This window comes from Chaetura pelagica, unplaced genomic scaffold (assembly GCF_000747805.2).
Source record: "Chaetura pelagica isolate M959 unplaced genomic scaffold, ChaPel_1.0 scaffold115, whole genome shotgun sequence".
Lineage (NCBI taxonomy): Eukaryota > Metazoa > Chordata > Aves > Apodiformes > Apodidae > Chaetura > Chaetura pelagica.
The window spans coordinates 4347551-4370353 of NW_009953761.1; positions in this window are offsets into that span (position 1 = coordinate 4347551).

Below are 22803 nucleotides of genomic sequence, written 5' to 3' on the forward strand. Positions count from 1 at the left end.
GGGAGAGAAGCATGACAGCTTGACTCTGAGGATAGGGCTTATGATGTCGTCCAGATTCAAACTTGCTTTCAGAGTTTAAAAAAAAAATAAAAAAAAACCTCTTTCTAGTTCTAGAAATACATCAATATTTTGAAAGTACTGTCACTGTTTGACTCAGGTCCGAAAACAATGCTCTCAATCCCCTCCCCGCCCCACCCAGGTAGGGAAGGAGAGAGAGAAAAAGAGAGAGACTTGGCTGGATTGAAAACTAAACTACACAGCTTTAATTAAAACACTAATGAATGATACAAGAAAATATATACAATTATATACAGATATATTCAGGTATGGGCAAAAGCCTCTCGTCCCCCCCACCCCCAGCAACTCCCACAGCACTTCCCTGAACTGGGAAGAGTCCCAAGGAATCCCGGAGCTGCTGCTGGAAAAGAGCAGAGAGTTATGAGGGTCAGGAGATCTCGAGCCTAAGGGTCGACGGTGACAGATGAACAGAGTCCTCCCCGGACGCCGGCCATGGACGGAAGAGAAAGGAAGAAGAAGAAGGAAAGAAGTTCTCTTCTGTGATCTCTGACCTTCCTTTGAGCTTATAGATATATGGAATGGAATATCTCTGGCCAGTTTTGCTGTCTTTCTAACTCAGCCTCCTACAGGGGGGTCACAGATCTCCCCAAAGTGTCTGAGCCGACAGAGTGAAGGTGCGACCTGGAAGCCTCAGTAGTTAGAAAAACATTCCAGTGTCTTATCAGCCTAGCAGAACATACAGTTGCTAGTTAAAAGAAAGCTTACTGAAGGGAAAAAAAAAATCAGTAAAAAGAAAAATTGGCTTCATCCTGGCTCAAACCAGGACAAGTACATATTAAAGCTTTCCTTAAAATTTCATTAAGGTTTACTAGGAAGCATGGAATTGAGTACTACAGTAATCTCAAAGGAGAGAGGAAAAAGAAATATTAAAAACAAAATTGGGAAAACTCAGCCTGGAAAAATCTGGAAAGCCTCACATGCATGCACACTTTGTACAGCTGACTTTTTCATGTGTGAAGATTGCTTACTGTGTGTAGAATAATTGTTGGAGTTGACTTAGATATTAAACCTCTGTTCACATTTTAAAGGAAGGTACAGCATTGGAGCAGGGTGAAATGCAGTGAGATTGTCCCATGGTAATTCCCTAGGCAACACGCAATGTGAGCAACATCAGGGGAACTTCGTGTGCTGACTCATAAGAGAAACTGCACGGAGGGTGGAACAGAGCAGAGATGCTGCAGCCATGCTCTGTGATAACAAAGGGATCTAAAGGTACACAATATACTTAATAATAAATAATAATAAAATTGATAAGCTGCAGATTTGATGCCCTGAGCCAACAGTCTGTCAACTTTTGATGGAATACTGTACTCAGAGTGAACTTTGTTAATTATCATTTCCTTATAATACCAAAACACTCCTCCATCCCACAAGTTACCTGCCTCCGAAGGTGTGACCACCCCTCACTGACGTTGCCCACTGAATTTTCTCTAGTCTATGCCTTTAAACACAAAGAGTTTTGGACCAATCATGAATAAGGTCTGTATGACTAGAGTCACCCCACCTTTGAAGTAAAATATTATAAAATAGTCTAAGAGGGGTCAGATGTCAGGGAAGATACCATCACAGGGACAACCCCATTCCTCAGACTTCTGGCAGCAGTCAACAGGCTGAGCCTCTCTTCACCCCGATAAGGAGGCCTTTGGGTAAGATTTCAACACTCGGCTATCCCGAGTGCATCCCTGGGAAACTTAGGAATCTCTACAGAGTTGTAATTCCATGTGTGTGTAACCTGGTTGTATTAATAAATTTGCACGTGCTTTGCAGGGAGTGAATTTTTCACCAGCAGTTTAAAATAAACTGTTGCTTTACTAAATTATACTGTTCATTAATCTGGCCGTGAGAGTTCACAGACTGCAACTGGATGGACAGTGTATCTTTAGTAGTGCATCTGTAATCATGATAGACCAATATAGGTATTGGGCATGACTGGACTATTAACACCAAATTTGGCATCAGTCAGAATCTAAGCCCAGCCTCCTACATCTCCTCTAACATCTGAAGATAAGTTGGAATACAAAGGGGCTTATTTTCTGTCAAATTACTTTAACCCTTAACGCAACACTGTGCATGTACATACTCAATAAAGTTTTATTGTATCATCTTCAATTTTGGATACAGTGCATCAGTTTGCTGCCCAGTACTGCACTGATCTGTGCAGCAATACTGAATGCACATTTTTGATGAGAGAATGCTAATGGTCTTCCAAAACTCCCATTATGTTTTATCTTCAATGAATTCAGAAATCTTGGTTTGGTGAGGCACATAAACACATAGGATTAAAATCTTGTCGTTTTCTGAAATAGTTTATTTGTGTAAATATTTTTCCATTAATATATAAGCCTTCATGGTTTCCTATTAAACACAATAGTTTCCCTTGTCAAAAGTTGAACAGCTGTATAGAAGGTCTGCTGCTGTAAAGACAAGAATAGTGTAATTTGGACCTGCTATTGTGAAGCTTTTTCCACTAAATAAAAGCAAAAAAACCATCCACAAACTTTACCAAAATAGATTCACTGAAGTGCTAGCAGAAATAAATGTTTGCCTACTGATGTATATAAAAGTTCATGCATATTAAAAAATGCATATTTAAAAAAGGTCATATCCAATGGCTGTGCTGGTGGAAGAAGCTGCATAATCAGTCACCCTTCTCATGAAAAATATCATTCATACCTTCCTCTGCAGTACTAATAATGTCTATTTGTATTCTCTAGTTATATGAACACCAAACCCAAGGAAGATTACAATCTTTTATAATTCTTACTAATAGTTAAAAGAGATATAGCTCTGATATAAATGTCCTTGAAAGAAAAAGAAGCCAGGAAAAAAAAAAACCAAAAACAAAAAAAAGCCCCAAACACAAAACTGTATTGCTTCATCTATACTGTTTAATAAGTACTTCATCTGGTGTTAACTCATAAGAGAAACTGCACGGAGGGTGGAACAGAGCAGAGATGCTGCAGCCATGCTCTGTGATAACAAAGGGATCTAAAGGTACACAATATACTTAATAATAAATAATAATAAAATTGATAAGCTGCAGATTTGATGCCCTGAGCCAACAGTCTGTCAACTTTTGATGGAATACTGTACTCAGAGTGAACTTTGTTAATTATCATTTCCTTATAATACCAAAACACTCCTCCATCCCACAAGTTACCTGCCTCCGAAGGTGTGACCACCCCTCACTGACGTTGCCCACTGAATTTTCTCTAGTCTATGCCTTTAAACACAAAGAGTTTTGGACCAATCATGAATAAGGTCTGTATGACTAGAGTCACCCCACCTTTGAAGTAAAATATTATAAAATAGTCTAAGAGGGGTCAGATGTCAGGGAAGATACCATCACAGGGACAACCCCATTCCTCAGACTTCTGGCAGCAGTCAACAGGCTGAGCCTCTCTTCACCCCGATAAGGAGGCCTTTGGGTAAGATTTCAACACTCGGCTATCCCGAGTGCATCCCTGGGAAACTTAGGAATCTCTACAGAGTTGTAATTCCATGTGTGTGTAACCTGGTTGTATTAATAAATTTGCACGTGCTTTGCAGGGAGTGAATTTTTCACCAGCAGTTTAAAATAAACTGTTGCTTTACTAAATTATACTGTTCATTAATCTGGCCGTGAGAGTTCACAGACTGCAACTGGATGGACAGTGTATCTTTAGTAGTGCATCTGTAATCATGATAGACCAATATAGGTATTGGGCATGACTGGACTATTAACACCAAATTTGGCATCAGTCAGAATCTAAGCCCAGCCTCCTACATCTCCTCTAACATCTGAAGATAAGTTGGAATACAAAGGGGCTTATTTTCTGTCAAATTACTTTAACCCTTAACGCAACACTGTGCATGTACATACTCAATAAAGTTTTATTGTATCATCTTCAATTTTGGATACAGTGCATCAGTTTGCTGCCCAGTACTGCACTGATCTGTGCAGCAATACTGAATGCACATTTTTGATGAGAGAATGCTAATGGTCTTCCAAAACTCCCATTATGTTTTATCTTCAATGAATTCAGAAATCTTGGTTTGGTGAGGCACATAAACACATAGGATTAAAATCTTGTCGTTTTCTGAAATAGTTTATTTGTGTAAATATTTTTCCATTAATATATAAGCCTTCATGGTTTCCTATTAAACACAATAGTTTCCCTTGTCAAAAGTTGAACAGCTGTATAGAAGGTCTGCTGCTGTAAAGACAAGAATAGTGTAATTTGGACCTGCTATTGTGAAGCTTTTTCCACTAAATAAAAGCAAAAAAACCATCCACAAACTTTACCAAAATAGATTCACTGAAGTGCTAGCAGAAATAAATGTTTGCCTACTGATGTATATAAAAGTTCATGCATATTAAAAAATGCATATTTAAAAAAGGTCATATCCAATGGCTGTGCTGGTGGAAGAAGCTGCATAATCAGTCACCCTTCTCATGAAAAATATCATTCATACCTTCCTCTGCAGTACTAATAATGTCTATTTGTATTCTCTAGTTATATGAACACCAAACCCAAGGAAGATTACAATCTTTTATAATTCTTACTAATAGTTAAAAGAGATATAGCTCTGATATAAATGTCCTTGAAAGAAAAAGAAGCCAGGAAAAAAAAAAACCAAAAACAAAAAAAAGCCCCAAACACAAAACTGTATTGCTTCATCTATACTGTTTAATAAGTACTTCATCTGGTGTTAACTTTTATTAGAATAATTATATCAAGTTGCAAGAATTTTGCAAGAACATTTCAAGATAGTAAAAAATGTAGGTTACCTTATAACATTTGAAATGGCTATTTATATGTATTGACTTGTGTAGTAATTGCCCTCATTTTCCTTCAGTATTTATGAGAATAGAAAGACCATAAAATATGCTTATGTTCTGTGTATGCACAATATGTAAGCTCCTGATATTCTTTAAAGGGCAATACAATAACTGGACTTTTCTTGATTTCTTTTCACACTGCCTTTAATACTTCACAATTATTTAAGCAACTAGGTTGCTTAATTAATTACCAGTGTTTAATTACCCAAGGTATGCAGTCAAGATCTGTTAAAAAAAAACCAACAAAAATAAAGCTTTATGTTGTAGGAGTGACATCAGATCCAAAACCTGAGGATTCCATCTGAATTTAAATGTATAAGCAATTATGTCTTCTTTTTTTTTTTTTTCTTCAAAACTTCCCTTGCATCTATTTGTGCGAGGAGGAAGAAGGGGAAATGGAGGTGGGGAAAGTTAGAGAGAAAGAGAGGGAAAGACAGCAGATGACACTATAAATTTATAACCTTTTATTCACTTTTTATCGGAAAAAGAACTGTCCTTACTGCACTGTTTGCAGCCTGAAATGCTCTCCATCATTCCACTCCACAACTCTGATAAGTCCAGATGTGTGATGGCCTTCAGCTCTAAATCAAGCTGTGCTCTTGTAACATGACCTTCCTCTAGGCACCACAATGATATTTCAGTCTCTGACTTCCTACACACAAATTGAATCAAGGTAGTTTAGACACGTCTTCCTTAGTGACTTTACATATTGTACAGAATAGTGGACATCAAAGATTTTTCAATTTCTGATTTATTCATTTCCCAACTTGGATTGTAATGGTAATGATGTGTTTATTCTCTAGAACTGAACAATGAAAGAACTAAAATACAATAGAAGAATAAAGTATTGTGCATTCCAGGCATGGCAATGGAATACATAACATACAAATTTCAGAAAATTATTTTGCTGCCTTTATAATGTCATTTGAGGTACAAAATGGAGTATGATAGGAGTAGCATGCTATTATATCCAGAAGCTTCTTCATTTTTTAAATTATTTTTTTAAACTTCGTCTTTTCTGTTGTACTGAAGTATTTTTAAGATTCATAATCTGTGGAGTTCTGGAGAAATTAATAAGAAAGAAACGTTACAAAGTATATTTTTATTTCTTCTGAACTGATTTGAATTCCAAACTATTGGGAAAGACTTTTCAGTTTCTTAAAGTGGCTTCACAGTTTTTTGTAAATCCTTGTATCCACCAAGTTGTAAAATTAAAAATCTGTATTGTTCCCTGGTGACTGGACTTTTAATCACGAGAGAAAAACTCAAAACAAAGCTCAATAACGTATTTATTCCCCTTTGATAAAAAGTTGAACATTCTTGTGGAAGGAGTAACCTTGAGTGCTTCATTCTCTTTCCTCTCCCACCCTTCAGAAAAGAAGCACTATGAGGAGACTGATTGTTTAATCTTTCTCCTTTGTCAAAAATTAGAAAGTTAGTGCTAAAATTTAGGACAAGAGGCTCAGGAAAATCTTTAGTCGGCTGACGAGTCTAGCATCGCGTTTGTCATGAGACACTTAAAAGGTCTTTGTTTTATCTGTCTGCAGAACAGGAACATTTACAGATGTTGTTCTGTAGAAAAACAAACAAACAAACAACCAAACAAAAACCAACAACCTACACACTTCTTACCACACTCTTAATTGCTGCATAAACCTGTATAGGCAGTGCAATACCATACTGGGTCCTGGTGCCTCTGAGCACTGCCTGTTCTGGTAGATTAGGGTTTTTTTTGTTTGTTTTGGTGTTTTTTTGAGGTGATTTGGGGTTTTTTGTTTGTTTTATTTATTTTTTGTTTGTTTGGGGTTTTTGGTGTTTTGGTTTTATGTTTGTTTGCTTTTTTGTTTGTTTTACATTTACTACCTGTGTGTTTCACAGCAGATCAGACAGCATAAATTTTATAACTGTTACCATAATTTCAAATCATGATGGGTCATCCCTTCTCGACTAGTTAGATTTCAGACACTTGAATCCTCTTCTGTAAGTACCAATACTGAATTTACTGAATAATAGCCACTTCAAAGACTATATGGCTTTACATAGTCACATACATTATTATAATAGAATTGTGTGGGAAAGATGCAGTAATTTTTATATATTTTAATTTTCAAGTTATATTTTTACTTAAAAGCAAATTAAACAATAAATTTAACATGTGCACAGATGAGCCCAGTCTTTGTAAACAGTAATCAATTACTGTTACATTTTCCTGGGCTGTATTGCTTCATATCTTGACCTGATGAGCTATTTCTGCTATCTTCCCTACCCCCATATGCTTGACATTTTTTTCATTAGGATTGGCTTCCCTGATCGTCACAATACAAGATAAACTGTTTTATTAAGAGGAAATGATGGTGTCGCCTCTCCATAATTGAATCTGGAAGACGTATATGCTGTTCTTTAGACTGACATATTCAGGAAGCCAAATAAACAACCTCAAGGGAACAGCTTTCTGTGCCTGAGAGATTCAGGTTGCCTAATACTTCACCAGTGGTTTTCACAGAAAATGTTAAGCTTTGTCAAAACAAGTCAGCTCTTCTGATAAATAATCATGTCATATAGAAATATGTGGGTTTTGCTAAAAGATGCTTTAAAAAACAAGGTTTAAGGCACTAATTCAAAGAGAATAGGGTACAGAATGGTGTATTCATCATTCTCTGTTGTCTTACATGGGCTATATTCCAAGACTAAATATCAAGTGCTCTTTGGTTTTGTTTTCTTTTTCACTTTGTGCTAGTTTTGGCTTTGATAGAGTTAATTTTCTTCTTAACTAGTGCGGGACTATATTTTGGATTTGCACTGTAAAAAGTGTTTATAACACAGAGACATTTTCTTTTTTTTTTTTCTGAGAAGTACTTACATAGAGTAAAGGTCTTTTCTGCTTCTCACACCTCCCCACTAGAGAAGAGGTTGGGGTTGCACAAGAAGCTGGGAGGGGACACAGCTGAGACAGCTGACCCCAACTGACCAAAGGGATATCCAGACCATATGACATCAGGCTCAACATGTAAAGCTGTAGAAGGGGGAAGAAGAGGGATGGGGATGAGACACATTCAGAGTGATGGCGTTTGTCTTTACAAATAACCACTAGGTGTGATCAAGCCCTGCTTTCCTGGAGATGGCTGGACACCTACCTGCCTGCTGATGGGAAGTAATGAATTCCCTGTTTTGCTTTGCTTGCATGCACAGCTTTGGCTTTACCTATTGAAGTGTCTTTATTTCAAGCAGTTTTGTCACTTCTGTCCTTCATATTCTTTCCACATTCCACGAGGGGAAAGTGAGCAAGCAGCTGTGTGGTATTTAGTTTCCTTCTGAGGTTAAACCACAACATCTATCCAAGAGATCAGGACTATGAAAGAAGTGATATTTGAAATCAGTATTTATAAAATAAGTATATGTAAAAATATAATTTTTAATATTTATGTTTTTTAAATATAAATAAAACAAACACCTATTTTAGCATGAATTCTTTCTGTATGGAAGGATCAAGGACATCCAGACAGGATTATCTCCATCCCAAATTCTCCAGTATGATGATGCAACTGTTAAGAGACATGGTACCACAATCTTCATATAACTGGAGAGAGCAATCAGAATTTCTCTTAATTTTCATGTCAATATATGCATACATACAAAAACTTTAGTAGGTATTTTTTTTCAAAATAATATTGTGATTATTCAGGGATATGTTTTTGCTATTAAATTCTGGTTTCCTTATACTTTCTTTGTAGTAAATTTAAAGCTACACAGACTTTAATTTTTTTCCACTTTTCATGTGTCATGGTTTGATGCTGGACTGGCAATTAAATTAATGACAGATGCTTTCTATTAACCTCTCTCTCTTCCTCTATAGGGAAAGGAGACAAAATAAGGGAGAGAAACTTACAGATTGGAAACTAAACAACACAGCTTTAACGAAACAATAATGATGGGGGGAAAAAAAAAAAAAGAGAAATACACACAAATATAAAAAAAAATATACAAAGCCACTGTCATGCTCCCCTCCCACCCAATAACACTCATGTTACCACCAAGGATGTAGGGTGAGTCCTGAAAAAGTCCTAGAATTGACTCCTGGAGTCAACAGCAGGTGGAAGCTGGATGCAGTAACACACAGATTCAGGAATGCACTGATTGGGATCAAAGGCAGACAAATAGACAGAGTCCTCTCAGAATGCTGGCCATGGACAAAGAGAGCTTGACCCTCATGATCCCTCAGATTTATACAGAGTGTGACACACATGGGATGGAATACTTTGGTCAATTTTGTTCACCTGTCTCATCCATGCCTCCTTAGTCCAACAGATAGTTTAATCAAAGTCAAAGGTGAACAGTCAAAGGTAAGACTGACATGTCTATAATGCAGAACTTTGTGGAATATAATCGTATTTTTTCTAACCTAAAAACTGTTTCTTACATCTTACAGGTGCCCCTTTTCAGGTTACTTGACAATAATATTCAGCTGATGGTCAAAGAAGTGAGAAAATTCAGTTCTTATACATCATAGCTTCACAGAGTCACAGCCGCAAAGAATCACAGAATGGTTGAGGATGGAAGAGACATCTGGAAAGTCTTCTGGTCCAACCTCCTTGCTCAGTCAGGACCACCTAAAGCCGGTTGCCCTGGACCTTGTACAGTCAGCTTTTCAATATCTCCAAGCGGGGAGACTCCACAACCTCCACAGTCACCCTAACACTGACAACTGTGTGTCATCCTTACACTGAAAAAGTGTTTCCTGATGTTCAGATGGAACCTCCTGTATTTCACTTTATGCCCATTGTCTCTGGCCCTGTCACTGCGCACCAGTGAGAAAAGCCTGGCTCTAGCTCTCTAAATCCTTCCTTCAGGTATTTATAGACATTGATGAGATCTCTCCTGAGCCTTCTCTTCTTCAGGCTGAACAGTCCCAGCTTTCTCAGACTTTTCTCATAGGAGACATGCTCTGGTCCCTTAATCATCTCTATGGGCCTTTGTTGGGCCCCCTCCAGAATGCACGTCACTCTTATTCTGAGAAGCCCAGAACTAGACACAGGACTCCAGGTGTGGCCTCATCACTGCTCAATAAGGGAAGGATCACCTGCCTCAACCTGCTGCCAACACTTTGTCTAATGCAGCCCAGGATATCACTGACCTTCTTTGCTGCAAGAGTATCTTGCTGGCGCCTGTTTAACTTGATGTCTCCTCAGATACCCAGAACATTTTCTGCAAAGCTACTTTTCATCTGCTTGGCTCCTAGCATACATTCATGCTTGGGATTGTTCCAGCCCATGTGCAAGACTGTCCTCTTCTTCTTGTTGAACTTCATGACGTTCCTCTCAGCCCACTTCTCTAGCTTGTCATCCTTCTGGATGGCAGCACAACTGTCACTTCTACCAGTTTTTTTTGTCAACAGCAAACTTGCTGAGGTGCATGCTGCCTCATCATCCACATAATTAATGGACATGTTAAACAGGAGTGGACCTAGTATTGATCGCCCAGGGTACACTGATCTGGCCGCTGGCCTCAGACTAGACTTTGTGCCCTTGATTGCCTGCCTCTGAGCCCAGCCATTCAGCCAGTTTTCAGCACACCTCACTGTTGGCTCATCTAGCTCAGACTTCAATTTATCTATGAAGATTTTATGGGAGGCAATGTCTCAGGCCTTCATGAAGCCAGATAGACAATGTCCACTGCTCTTCTGTCATACATCAAGCCAGTCATGTCATCATAGAATTCTATCAAATTTGTCAAGCACTTGGTGAAACCGTGCAGACTACAGGTGATAATTTTGCTGTCCTTAATATGCCTGGACATGATTTCCAGGATTAGCTGCTACATGAGCTTTACAGGCTTATAGCAAGGCTAGTTTGAAGAAAGGATAATGCTGCCATTTTGAATGCCACTTAGAAGTCTCAACATTTTATCTCTGATTCCAACAGTCAGATACATCCAACAGTGATGTATTTCTTGTTAGAAGGAAGATGTAAGACACTTAAACTCTCTATATGTCTATGTCCATGGCATGTAGCTGGATAGCAATACTTGCAGATGACTCATTTTTCAGTAAAATGGAAAAAAATCCTGCCTATAACATGAGCATTTCAGAATCATTCAGTTGATATCTAATCACTCAGAATACACCAGTCTTTGGTTCCACTACTTGCTTATTTACTTTGATTACTATGTGTTGCATACTCCTTCTCACTCAAAATATGTGAAAGTCTTAAGTTAAATCAAATAATATGTCTTGAGTAATTGGAAACTTATAAAAATAATATTAACTATTTTGCATCCTTTTAACGAATGAAATCTGGAAATTCACAATGGAAGTGTTTATCTTCCCCATAAAACCTAACCCTAAAGATAATCAATCATCTGAAAGGAAAGATGTTTGGCAGAGCTGTTTTCATATGAAATTTAAAAGCAGTTTCTAGCATTGTTACTTTTAATGCAAAATTTTCTAGTTCTAGTGCATATTGTTTTGCTTTTAGTGTGCTCCACAGCTTAAGATTGTAATGGTTGGTGAAATACTTTGCCCACACCTGGTCTCACCATCTGCTTTGTTATCCTCCTAGTCTTTTTTTAAGGTAAAAGGGAGACAGTACATGATCTTAAAATGAAAATAAATTGTTAATGGAAATACAGTGTGAAAAGTGAAAAAGATTCACTTTTCTCATATCCAAAAGCTTTTTATTTTTTTTTTTTTTTTTTTTAAAGTTTTTTATATCTATGGGTAGGGGGAGTGAAAGAAATGTCTTCACACATTTATATACTAGATCATAAAAGAGCCTGGAATAATGGAGAAATAAATTGCTTTGACGTCTGTATTATAAAGCTAAGCATATGATTGTACCATTAATGCAGTCTCTTACAAAGAATAATTTCCTGCATTGTAATAAAAAAGTATGATAGTCCATTAATATCCATTCACATCTCTGCCTTTCTGATGCAGCTACCCTAATGTGTTTGCAAGATTTTTGAATAACCATGTTAAAGAGGACAGATATGCTAAATAAAGACTTTCCAAAGGGAATTTTATCCCATATTTGTTCCAGGTACTTTATTTCCAAAATGTATTGGCCATTATAAGTGACAAGGTATTACAGGATATGCACCAGTACACTGATCTTTAATCTTAAATTCTTAAGCAAAACGGAAAGACGTGATGTACTAGACTCTTTTCTTTTCTATGAAATACGGACTCTCACTCTGTTCACTGTCTCTCCTCACATTTTTTTTATGTCAGTTTTCACTTTAGTCTCAGATAACCCAATTAGATCATAGTTCTCTTTACAGCCTAAAAAAAATTAGTATATTATGTAGAACTTGTTGAAATTTAAAAGAAAAAAAATACAATAAAACTAACCAAAACAAAGACCATATGTTAAACACTATTGTCCCCAAATCAACAGATACCAAATAAAGTAATTACTGCTGTATAATAAAAAATAATACACATTGTTTCAAGTAACTAAAAGAAAGAAAACTAAAAATACTTCTTGCTTGTAATTTATATATGTATAATATATTGGAAATCATAGAATCATTAAGGTTGGAAGGGACCTTAAAGATCATCAAGTTCCAGCCCCCTGCCATAAGCAGAGAACCCTACCACTAGACCAGGTTGCGCAAAACCTCATCCAATCTGGACCTAAAAACCTCCAGGGATGGGGCATCAACAACTTCCCTGGGCAACTCATTCCTATTCCTCACCATCCTTATAGTGAAGAATTTCTTCCTAATATCTAACCTAAATCTCCCCTCTCTCAGTTTAAAACCATTGCCCCTTGTCCTATCACTATTTCCTCTGATGAAAAGCCCCTCCCCAGCTTTCCCTAGGCCTGCTTCAAGTACTCGAAGGCTGCTATAAGGTCTCCTGGGAGGCTTCTCTTCTCCAGGATGAACAGCCCCAACTCTCTCAGACTGTCTTCATAGCACAGGTGCTCAAGGCCTTTGATCATCTTGGTGGCCCTTCTCTGCACCCTCTCCAACAGGTCTATATCTTTCTTGTGCTGAGAGCACCAGAACTGTACACAGTACACAGAACTGTACACAGATGGGTTCTCACCAGAGCAGAGTAGTGGGGCAGAATCCCCTCCCTGGCCCTGCTGGCCACACTTCTTTTGATGCAGCCCAGGATGCAGTTGCTCTCTGGGCTCCAGCACACACTGGCAGTGCCTGCGGTTGTGCTGACCCAGTTGCAGGACCCTACATTTGGCCTTGTTGAACTTCATGAGGTTGGCATTGGCCCACTTCCCCAGCCTGTCAAGGTCCCTCTGGATGGCATCCCTTCCTTCTTGGGTGTCAACCACACCACACAGCTTGGTATCATCAGCAAACTTGCTGAGGATACACTCAATCCCCCCATCCATGTCTCCAACAAAAATGTTAAACAGCACTGGTCCCAATACTGACCCCTGAGAGACACCACTCATCATGTGCCTCCATTTGGACATTGAGCCATTGACCACAACTCTCTGGGTGTGGCCATACAGCCGATCTTTTATTCACCGAATGGTCCATCTGTCAAATCCATGCCTTGTCAGTTTGGAGACCAGGATAACGTGGGACAGTGTCAAGCATCTGGCACAAATCCAGGTAGCTGACGTCAGTTGCTCTGCCACCATCCACCATCTCTGTAGCCTTGTTGTAAAAGGCCACCAAACTGGTCAGGCATGACTTGCCCTTAGTAAAGCCATGTTGGCTGTCACCAATCGCCTCTTTATTTTCCATGTTCCTTAGCAGACTTCTTGGGAGTTTGCTCCATGATATTGCCAGGCACAGAGATGAGACTGACTGGCCTGTAGTTCTCTGGGTCTTTCTTTTTCCCCTTTTTAAAAATAAGGGTTATGTTCCCTTTTTTCCAATCAGTGTGAACCTCACCAGACTGCCATGACCTCTCAAATATGATGGACAGAGGCTTAGCAATTGCATTCGCCTGCTCCTTCAGGACCCGTGGGTGAATCACATCAGGGCCCATAGATTTATACACCTTCAGGTTCTTTAGATGGTCGTGAACCTGCTCTACACCTATGGTGCAGGGTAATTCATTCTCCCAGTCCCTGCTTTCATCCTTTGTGGCCTTTAATTTGAGGTTGGAGCACTTGCCAGAGAAGACTGAAGCAAAGAAGACATTGAGGACATTAGGCTTTTCAATATCCTGTGTTGCTATCTTTCCCATTTCCTTCAGGAGAGGACGTACATTCTCCTTGGTTGTCCTTTTCTCCCCAACACATGTAAAGAAGCTTTTCTTATTGTTCTTAACATCCCTGGCAAGATTTAATTCAAGCAGGGATTTGGCTCTCCTAACCTGATCCCTAGCTGCTTGGACAACCTCTCTGTAATCCTCCCAGGATACCTGCCCCAGCTTCCACCCCCTGTATGCTTCCTTCTTAAGTTTGAGCTTTTCTAGGAGCTGTTTACTCATCCCTGCCAGCCTTTTGGAGTTTCTACTTGACTTCCTCTTAGTTGGGATGCAACACTCTTGGGCCTGTAGAAGGTGGTTTTTAAATATCAGCCAGTTTTCATGGGCCCCTCTACCCTCCAGGATGTTATCCCCAAGACACTTTCTTGACCAGATGCCTGAAGAGGCTGAAATCTGCCCTTCTGAAGTCAAGGGTAATAAGTTTGCTGTGAGCCCTCCTTGCTACCCTAAGGGTCTTGAACTCCACCATTTTGTGGTCACTAAAACCTAGGCTGCCCTTGAGCTTAACATCCCTCACCAGCCCTTCCTTGTTGGTGAGGACAAGATCCAGCACAACACCTCTCCTTGTTGGTTTCTCTATTACTTGGAAAAGGAAATTATCATCCTTGTATTCTAGGAACCTCCTGGATTGTGTTTAGCAGAGTTGTTCTTCCAACAGATGTCAAGGTGGTTGAAGTCTCCCATGAGGACCACAGCTTGTGAATGTGGAGCTGCTCTTATCTGTCTATATAGTGCTTTATCTATATAATCCTGCTCAGGCGACCTGTAGCAAAACCCCACCATGATGTCACCTTGGCCTTTCTTCCCCTTAATCTTAACCCATAAACTCTCTGTTGTCTCCTAATCCACCTCCAGGGAGATTATAGCCCTGCAGGCTCACCCTCATCTCTAATTCCTCCTGTTTATTCCCCATGATGCCTGCATTTGTATAAAGGCATTTAAGCTGGGCCTTCAGTAAGGTTGTCTGACTAGCTGACCTGACCACACCACCCCTAGGCTCATCTGTAGTAAGCCTGGCTTTATCCCCCACCCCCTTCCAACCTAGTTTAAAGCCCTATCAATGAGTCCCGCTAATTCCTCCCCTAGTACCCTTTTTTTCCTGTGGAACAGGGACTTCCCATCCAGTGTCAGCTGATCCCATGTCCTGTAAACCAAACCATGACAAAAACCCCAAAATACTGTTGGTAACACCAGTTTTGGAGCCAGGCATTGATCTGTGAGGTCTTCTTGTTAACCCACTCATCATTCCCCAAGACTGGAGAGACGGAAGAGAACACAACTTGTGCACCTGAGCCCTTGACCAGTCATCCCAATGCCCGAAAATCTTTCTTTATTACTCTCAAACCTCTTTTCTTCACCTCAGCACTACCTACCTGAAAGATCAGAAGAGGATAATAGTCTGAGGGCTGTATCAGACCAGGAAGTCTCCTGGTTATATCCCTTACCCTGGCTCCAGGGAGGCAGCAGACTTCCCTGCAGGAAGGGTCTGGCCAGCATATGGGACCTTCAGTTCCCCTCAGAATGGTATCACCTATCACTATCACCCTCATCTTGCTCTTCTCAGAAGCAGTCCGTATCTGAGGAGCCGATTGCTTTGGCAACTTCTTAGGAGCAGTCCTATTGCATCGAGCTGGCTGCTTTGGCAGCTCCCTGGACGAGGCTTCTTCAGCATCATTGCTTGACTGGTCCCCTGTCTCCAGAGCCCTGTATCTGTTCTGCAAGGGCACCTGGAAAGGTGGAGAGGGTTCAGTGATAACTTTTCTGCTACCCCTAGCAGGGACCTGCTTCCATTTTCCCCCATCCTCTCCTAGTTCCCTTCCTTCCGCCTGGTGGCAAGAGGGCTGGGGATCCTCTACCTCTCGTGAAGCTACCATCTGCTGCCTTTTCCCAAAGGATGGCAGGGTTCAGCTCCACCAATCCTTAACCTCTCCACTTCCTGCTTAAGCTCAGCAACCAGGATGAGCAAATCACTTAACTGGTTGCAGCGCACACAAATGATGTCCTTACTGTCATCCTGTAAGACTGACAGACTCAGATACTCAGTCACCTGGACAGCTGCATGCCTCTGAGGCAGATCAGCCTGGGTTCCAACACTGCTTTTAACTGAGGCATTCAAACGAGTGGAGACCATCTTCCACTCTGCCTTGCCTGCTGAGCCCTCCTCAAAGCCTCCTCTTGCTCTTGCTCACGCTCTCTGCGCTGCTGCCCGTGGAGACCAAGCCACGGAATCCCTGCAGTTTGCCATTAAGGCAGGGCACCTGCCACAGCCATGGCCTCTGTTTGCTCTCCTTGTGGTCATATATGACTTGAAGATTGAAACCTGCTATCGTGGCTTGACCTTGGCAGGCTGCCAGATACCCACCAAGCTGCTATCCTACTCCACTCTCCTTAACAGGACAGCTTGTGTGGCAAGATAAAGACAGGAAGATCGCCTACCACTTGTGTTCACAGGCAGAAAAGACTCAGCATAGGGAAAAATTACTTATAATCAATTGAAGTATATTCGGATAGTGAGAAACAAAAAACCCCATATAATGGCCTCTTCCTCCCACCCCTTTTCTATACTCACTTCAATCCTTCTTTACTGACCCCTGTATGTCCTTTCCAATGAGCAGCACATGGGGGATGGGGAATGGAAACTGCGGTCAGCCTATGATAGGTCCTCTCTGCCACCCCTTTCTCCTCACGCTTTTAAATTTCTCTGATGTGGGGTCATCCACAGGCTGCATCATGGATACCTGCTCCACCATGGTCTCCTCCATGAGCTGCAGAGAAATCTGTGGTCTGGAACCTGGAGCACCTCTTCCCTCTCCTCTTCTCCAACATTGGTGTCTATAGGGTTGTCTCTTACACTTCTTTTCCCTCAATCCTCATTGTCATGCAATGTTTTTCCACTTCTTAAGGTTTTTTTTTCCCTGAGGTTCTTGGATGTTGACATCATAAATGTCTTGCAATTTGTCGTTTGAAATTCATTGGAACTGTGCAAGCTTCCAGCCTGCAGAGACTACTTCTGCTGCCTTCCTTCTGCCAACACCTTGACATTGACACCCAACACACCAGCAATGCCCATTTAAGGGACAGCTCTAGACTGCATAATAATGACTTTAGAATAACTGGGTCATGCCTCTATTTTAGTTATCTTCCATATAGTCATATATTCACTTTTCTAAAACCTTGTTTCTTTACTTAAGTTATCACAAATACAGTCATTACAGGAAACCTATTTTAAATAGGTAACCTATCTACTTCAAATCAGGTATCCTGAGAAGAGTATAGAGATGTTGCCCAGTGGTGTAGGGTGGGATCAGGAAGGCCAAGGTACCACTGGACCTGAACTTGGAAAGTGGCATAAAGAATAGTAAGCTGGGTTTCTACAGATATGATAGCCAGAAAAGGAAGGTCAAAGAACTGTACCTCCACTGATGAACATGACTAGCAAACTGGTAATAACAGACAAGAAGAAGGCTGAGGTACTCAACAAATCATTCCTCATTCTTCACTAGCAAACTCTCTTCCCTCACCCTTTTAGAGGATGGACAGCAAGGCAGGAACTGGGAGACCGAAGTCCCTCAGACTGCAAGAGAAGATCAGGTTCATGACCACTTGAGGAGATGCACTTCCAGAGTCCTGAGGGAAATGGCTAATGGTTTGGAAATCCACAAGCATTTATCAGCTTTTTCTTTCAAATACCAACACCAGTATAAATTATATGCAGCCTAGAGAGGGGATTATGAGAACAAATTAAAAATAAATAGCTATTTACAACTACATTATAAATATGAAACAAGGAAGAATAATGAAAAGTAGTATAGATATAGATCCATTCAATGAAGCAAAGTCCTACTTATGGTTTGGCATCCTACCTAATACATTTAAGCTCATTAGCCTATCTGTGTCTCCCAAAAGCAAATGTCCTATTGACATATTTTGTAACTGTGGTGCATGCATGAATGTGCATATTTGGTATGCAGAACATTAACATTTCCTTGTGGTTATCCAGAACTTTGTCAGTTTGGATGGTCACTGTACTCCCCATAAATCCTCACAGAATCATGGAATCTTTCTGTTTGGAAAAGACCTTTAAGATCACTGGGTCCAACTGAAATCTAACTTTGTTAACCATTAATCTAAGTCTACCAATTACAATGCTTAAACTGTGTCCCTAAGCACCACATCTATATGTCTTTTAAACACCTCCAAGAACAGTGATTCAGTCACCTCCCTGGGCACAATACCCAGTGTTTTATTACCCTTTCAGTGAAGAATTTTCTTCTAATATCTAATCTGACACACCTTGAGACCATTTCCTCTTGTCCTGTTTCTTGTTGCTAGGGAGAAGAAACCAACACCCACCTTTCAGGTAGCTGTAGTGAGCAAGCTGTCCCCTCAGCCTACTTTTCTCTAGGTTAAACAGCCTCAGTGTCCTCAGATGTTCCTCATAAGACTTGCGATCCTTAACAGTTCCATTGCCCTTCTCCAGACTTGCTGCAGCACCTCAATGTCTTTCCTGTAGTGGGGGGCCCAAAACTGGACACAGTATTTGAGGTGAGGACTCACCAGTACTGAGTACAGGGGCATGATCACTTCCTAATACTGCTGGCCACACTATTTCTGATACAATCCAGAATTCTGTTGGCCGTTTTGCCCACCTGTGGGCTCATATTCAGCCAGCTGTCAATCAACTGTCAGTCCTTTTCCTCTGGGCAGCTTTCCAGCCATTCTTTCTCCAAGCCTGTAGCATTTCACAGGAAATGCTGTGGCTGTGCTGTGGCCCAAGTGCAGGACCTGGCACTTGGGCTTGTTGAATCTCATACAATTGCCCTTGGCCCATTGATTCTGTCTGTCCAGGTCCCTCTGCAGAGCCTTCCTATCTTCAGGCAACTTAGTATCGTGGCACCCTCCCAACTTAGTATCGTCTGCAGACTTACTGAGGGTGCACTTGATCCCCTCATCCAGATAATCAATTCAGATATTAAACAGAACTGGCCCCAAAACTGAGCCCGGGGGAATCCCACTTGTGACCAGCCACCAACTGGATTTAACTCCATTAACACAACTCTTACGGCCCAACTGTCCAGCCAGCTTTTTTTAGCCAGCAAAGTGTACACTCGTCTGGGCCATATACAGCCAGTTTCTCCAGAAGAATGCTAAGAAAAAAGATGTCAAAGCCTTTACTAAAGTCCAGGTAAATAATATCCACAATCTTTCCCTCATCCACTAAATGGATCACCTTGTCATAGAAGGAGACTAGGTTAGTCAAGCAGGGGTCGGTACTGGGACCGGTGTTGTTCAACATCTTCATCAACGACCTGGATGAGGGTATAGAATGTACCCTCAGCAAGTTTGCTGATGACACTAAGCTGGGAGGAGTGGCTGACACACCAGAAGGCTGTGCTGCCATTCAGAGAGACTTAGATAGGTTGGAGAGTTGGGCGGGGAGAAACATGATGAACTTCAACAAGGGGAAGTGCAGAGTTTTACATTTGGGGAAGAACAACACCATGTCCCAGTACAGGTTGGGGTCTGAACTGCTGGAGAGTAGTGTAGGTGAAAGAGACCTGGGGGTCCTGGTAGACAGGAGGATGACCATGAGCCAGCAATGTGCCCTTGTGGCCAAGAAGGCCAATGGCATCCTGGGGTGCATTAGAAAGGGTGTGGTTAGTAGGTCAAGAGAGGTTCTCCTCCCCCTCTATTCTGCATTGGTGAGGCCACATCTGGAATATTGTGTCCAGTTCTGGGCCCCTCAGTTCAAGAAGGACAGGGAACTGCTTGAAAGAGTCCAGCGCAGAGCTACGAAGATGATTAAGGGAGTGGAACATCTCCCTTATGAGGAAAGGCTGAGGGAGCTGGGTCTCTTTAGCTTGGAGAAAAGGAGACTGAGGGGTGACCTCATCAATGTTTACAAATATGTAAGGGGTGAGTGTCAGGGGGACGGAGTTAGGCTTTTCTCAGTGATTACCAGTGATAGGACAAGGGGTAATGGGTGTAAATTGGAGCATAGGAGATTCAAGGTGAATATCTGAAAAAAATTTTTTACTGTGAGAGTGACAGAGCACTGGAACAGACTGCCCAGGGAGGTTGTGGAGTCTCCCTCACTGGAGACATTCAAAACCCACCTGGGTGCGTTCCTGTGTGATGTACTCTAGGTGACCCTGCTCTGGCAGGGGGGTTGGACTAGATGATCTCTCGAGGTCCCTTCCAGCCCCTAAGATTCTATGATTCTATGATTCTATGATTCTATGACCTGCCTTTCATGAACCTGTGCTGACAGGGCCTGATCATCTGGTTTTCCTTCACATGCTGCATAATGGCATAACTTTCCCTGCTTCATAACCTTCCCTGGCACCGAGGTCTGACTGATAGGCCTGTAGTTCCCTGGATCTTCCTTCTGGCTCTTTTTGTAGATGGGCAGCATATTGGCAAATGTCCAGTCCCCTGGGACCTTGTTGTTTGCCAGGACTGCTGGTAAATGATGGAAAGTGTTTTGGTGAACATTTCTGCCAGCTTCCTCCATGTTCCTGGGTGGATCCCACCTGGGCCCATAGACTTGTCTATGTAAGTTTAACTCCTACTAATTTAAAATAATGTACAGACCAACATTTCCAATGGGGTACATTAAAAGGAGTGCCTCCATCAGATTAAGGCAATTACTCCTTTGCCTCTACTCAGCCCTGGTGAAACCTCACTTGGAGTACTGTGTCCAGTTCAAGAGGGACAGCGATCTACTTGAGAGAGTCCAATGGAGGGGACAAGGATGATTAAGGGACTGGAACATCTGTCTTATGAGGAAAGGCTAGGAGAACTGGGGCTTTTCAGTCTAGAGAGGAGAAGACTGAGAGAACATCTAATGAATGTTTATAAATACCTGAGGGCTGGGCATCAAGAAGACAGGGATAACCTCTTTTCACTTGTGCCCTCTGATAGGAAAAGGGGCAATGGATTCAAACGCAAGCACAGGAAGTCCCACTTCAACATGAGGAAGAACTTCTTTACTGTGAGGGTGTGACATTCAGGATGTACAGTGCTTGTCTCGAACAATCCAAGAGATAAGCTTGGACTTTGGCACTCAGGATATCTGTTGTCTGTCTTGAGGCATCTGAGAGTTGAACGACATCTGCTGATGAACTAAAGAGATGTCTCAGCAACCCACCCAACCCCCTCCTGCAAGGAGTACCTGAGAACTGGGGAGTTTAGTGTGGGACATGATGAAACTGGAGACAAAGGAGTTCTACAGCTGGTGCTGGGAGCAGAACATCCAGTGATAACCAGGCTTCGATATGGAAACCATCGACTTTGCAGGACAAGACAAGGAGTGCCAGTCTCAAGTTACTTCCTAGGACAGAAACTCCACTGCAAGGAACAAATCCTGTGGTGGCAGTTGACTCAATCTCCTCCTTTGTAATGGCTGATCTCATCAATTAACCAAAGACTACATAGCCCGTGGCATCATACCTGCCCCTGCTATCACAGAGAAGATCTGAAGGGTTTTTCCCTATGCAGGGAGAGGAGTGGGGATGCAGTGGGCAAGGACTGTATAAAAATGTGGGACTCTGTGGGTGCTTGGAAGCACTTCTCCACCTGGAACTACTTCCCCACCCAACGACATCGACAACATCACTGGACCGTGGGTGGTAACTGTGCTCTCGCTTGCTGTCCTCTATCTCTCTGCTTTCTCCTCTCTTTCCTGTCTCTGTTTTCCTGCCTGTCCTATCAGCTCTAGGGACTTTTGTTGTGTTATTGCAATAAAAGTTTGTTGTGTGCATGACATCTGACCTCATTTGTGTCTTAATTTCACCATTTGGGATCACCTTTATTTATTAAAATTGCCACGTATCCGAATACCAGATTGTGACAGAGGGTTACAGAGCACTGGAACAGGCTGCCCAGAGAGGTTGTGGAGTCTCCTTCTCTGGAGACTTTCAAGACCTGTCTGGATGTCTTTCTGAGTGATCTGCCCCAGGTTTTTTTGGTCCTGCTCTGGCAGGGGGGCTGGACTCGATGATCTTCAGAGGTCCTTTCCAATCCCTAATATTCTGTGATTCTGTGATTTCATGTTTAGTGCTTGTAATATCTTCATTTGACTTCACTCTGTGCCAAAACTAGTGATTTCCAAATTCTCATTCTAGGAAATAAAAATTGAGATTTTATCTGGGAAACACAAGCAGGAACAATGCTTCTAACTTTTTTCAATAATTTGGATATGACTTTGATGAAACTGGTACTATTAGAAGGAATATGCATCTGTAAAAAAGGAAACAGCGGTTCATGTGCCTTTTCATCATTCCTTTCTTCTACTTATTTTGTTTTTTCTTGCTTGCTTGTTTATCTGTAGGGCTTGGCATATTTTCCATTCTTTACTGCATTTTCTTTCTCTTTTCCCTTTCTCTTGTCACTAGTTGTGAAGAGGCAAAAATTCACACTGACTGAGGGACTGGCACACACTTTGCCCACTAGGGCTACTACTACACAAATGGGCCCACACTGCTGTCAGATGTCCAGTCTTCTATGTGTTGTTACTAGAGTGTGCTTTTAACTCCTTTCAGAGAAGATACATAATATGACATTCTTGTTTTAGATTTACTGAGCTAAAAGGTGTTCTATCTGATACTAAAGTACCTGAGGCATCCACATGGAATATGATACTTTTGATCTCAAATTGATTTCAAATTGATTCAGAGTTTCAAATTACAACAGAATCAACCTGAAAGGCAATGACACT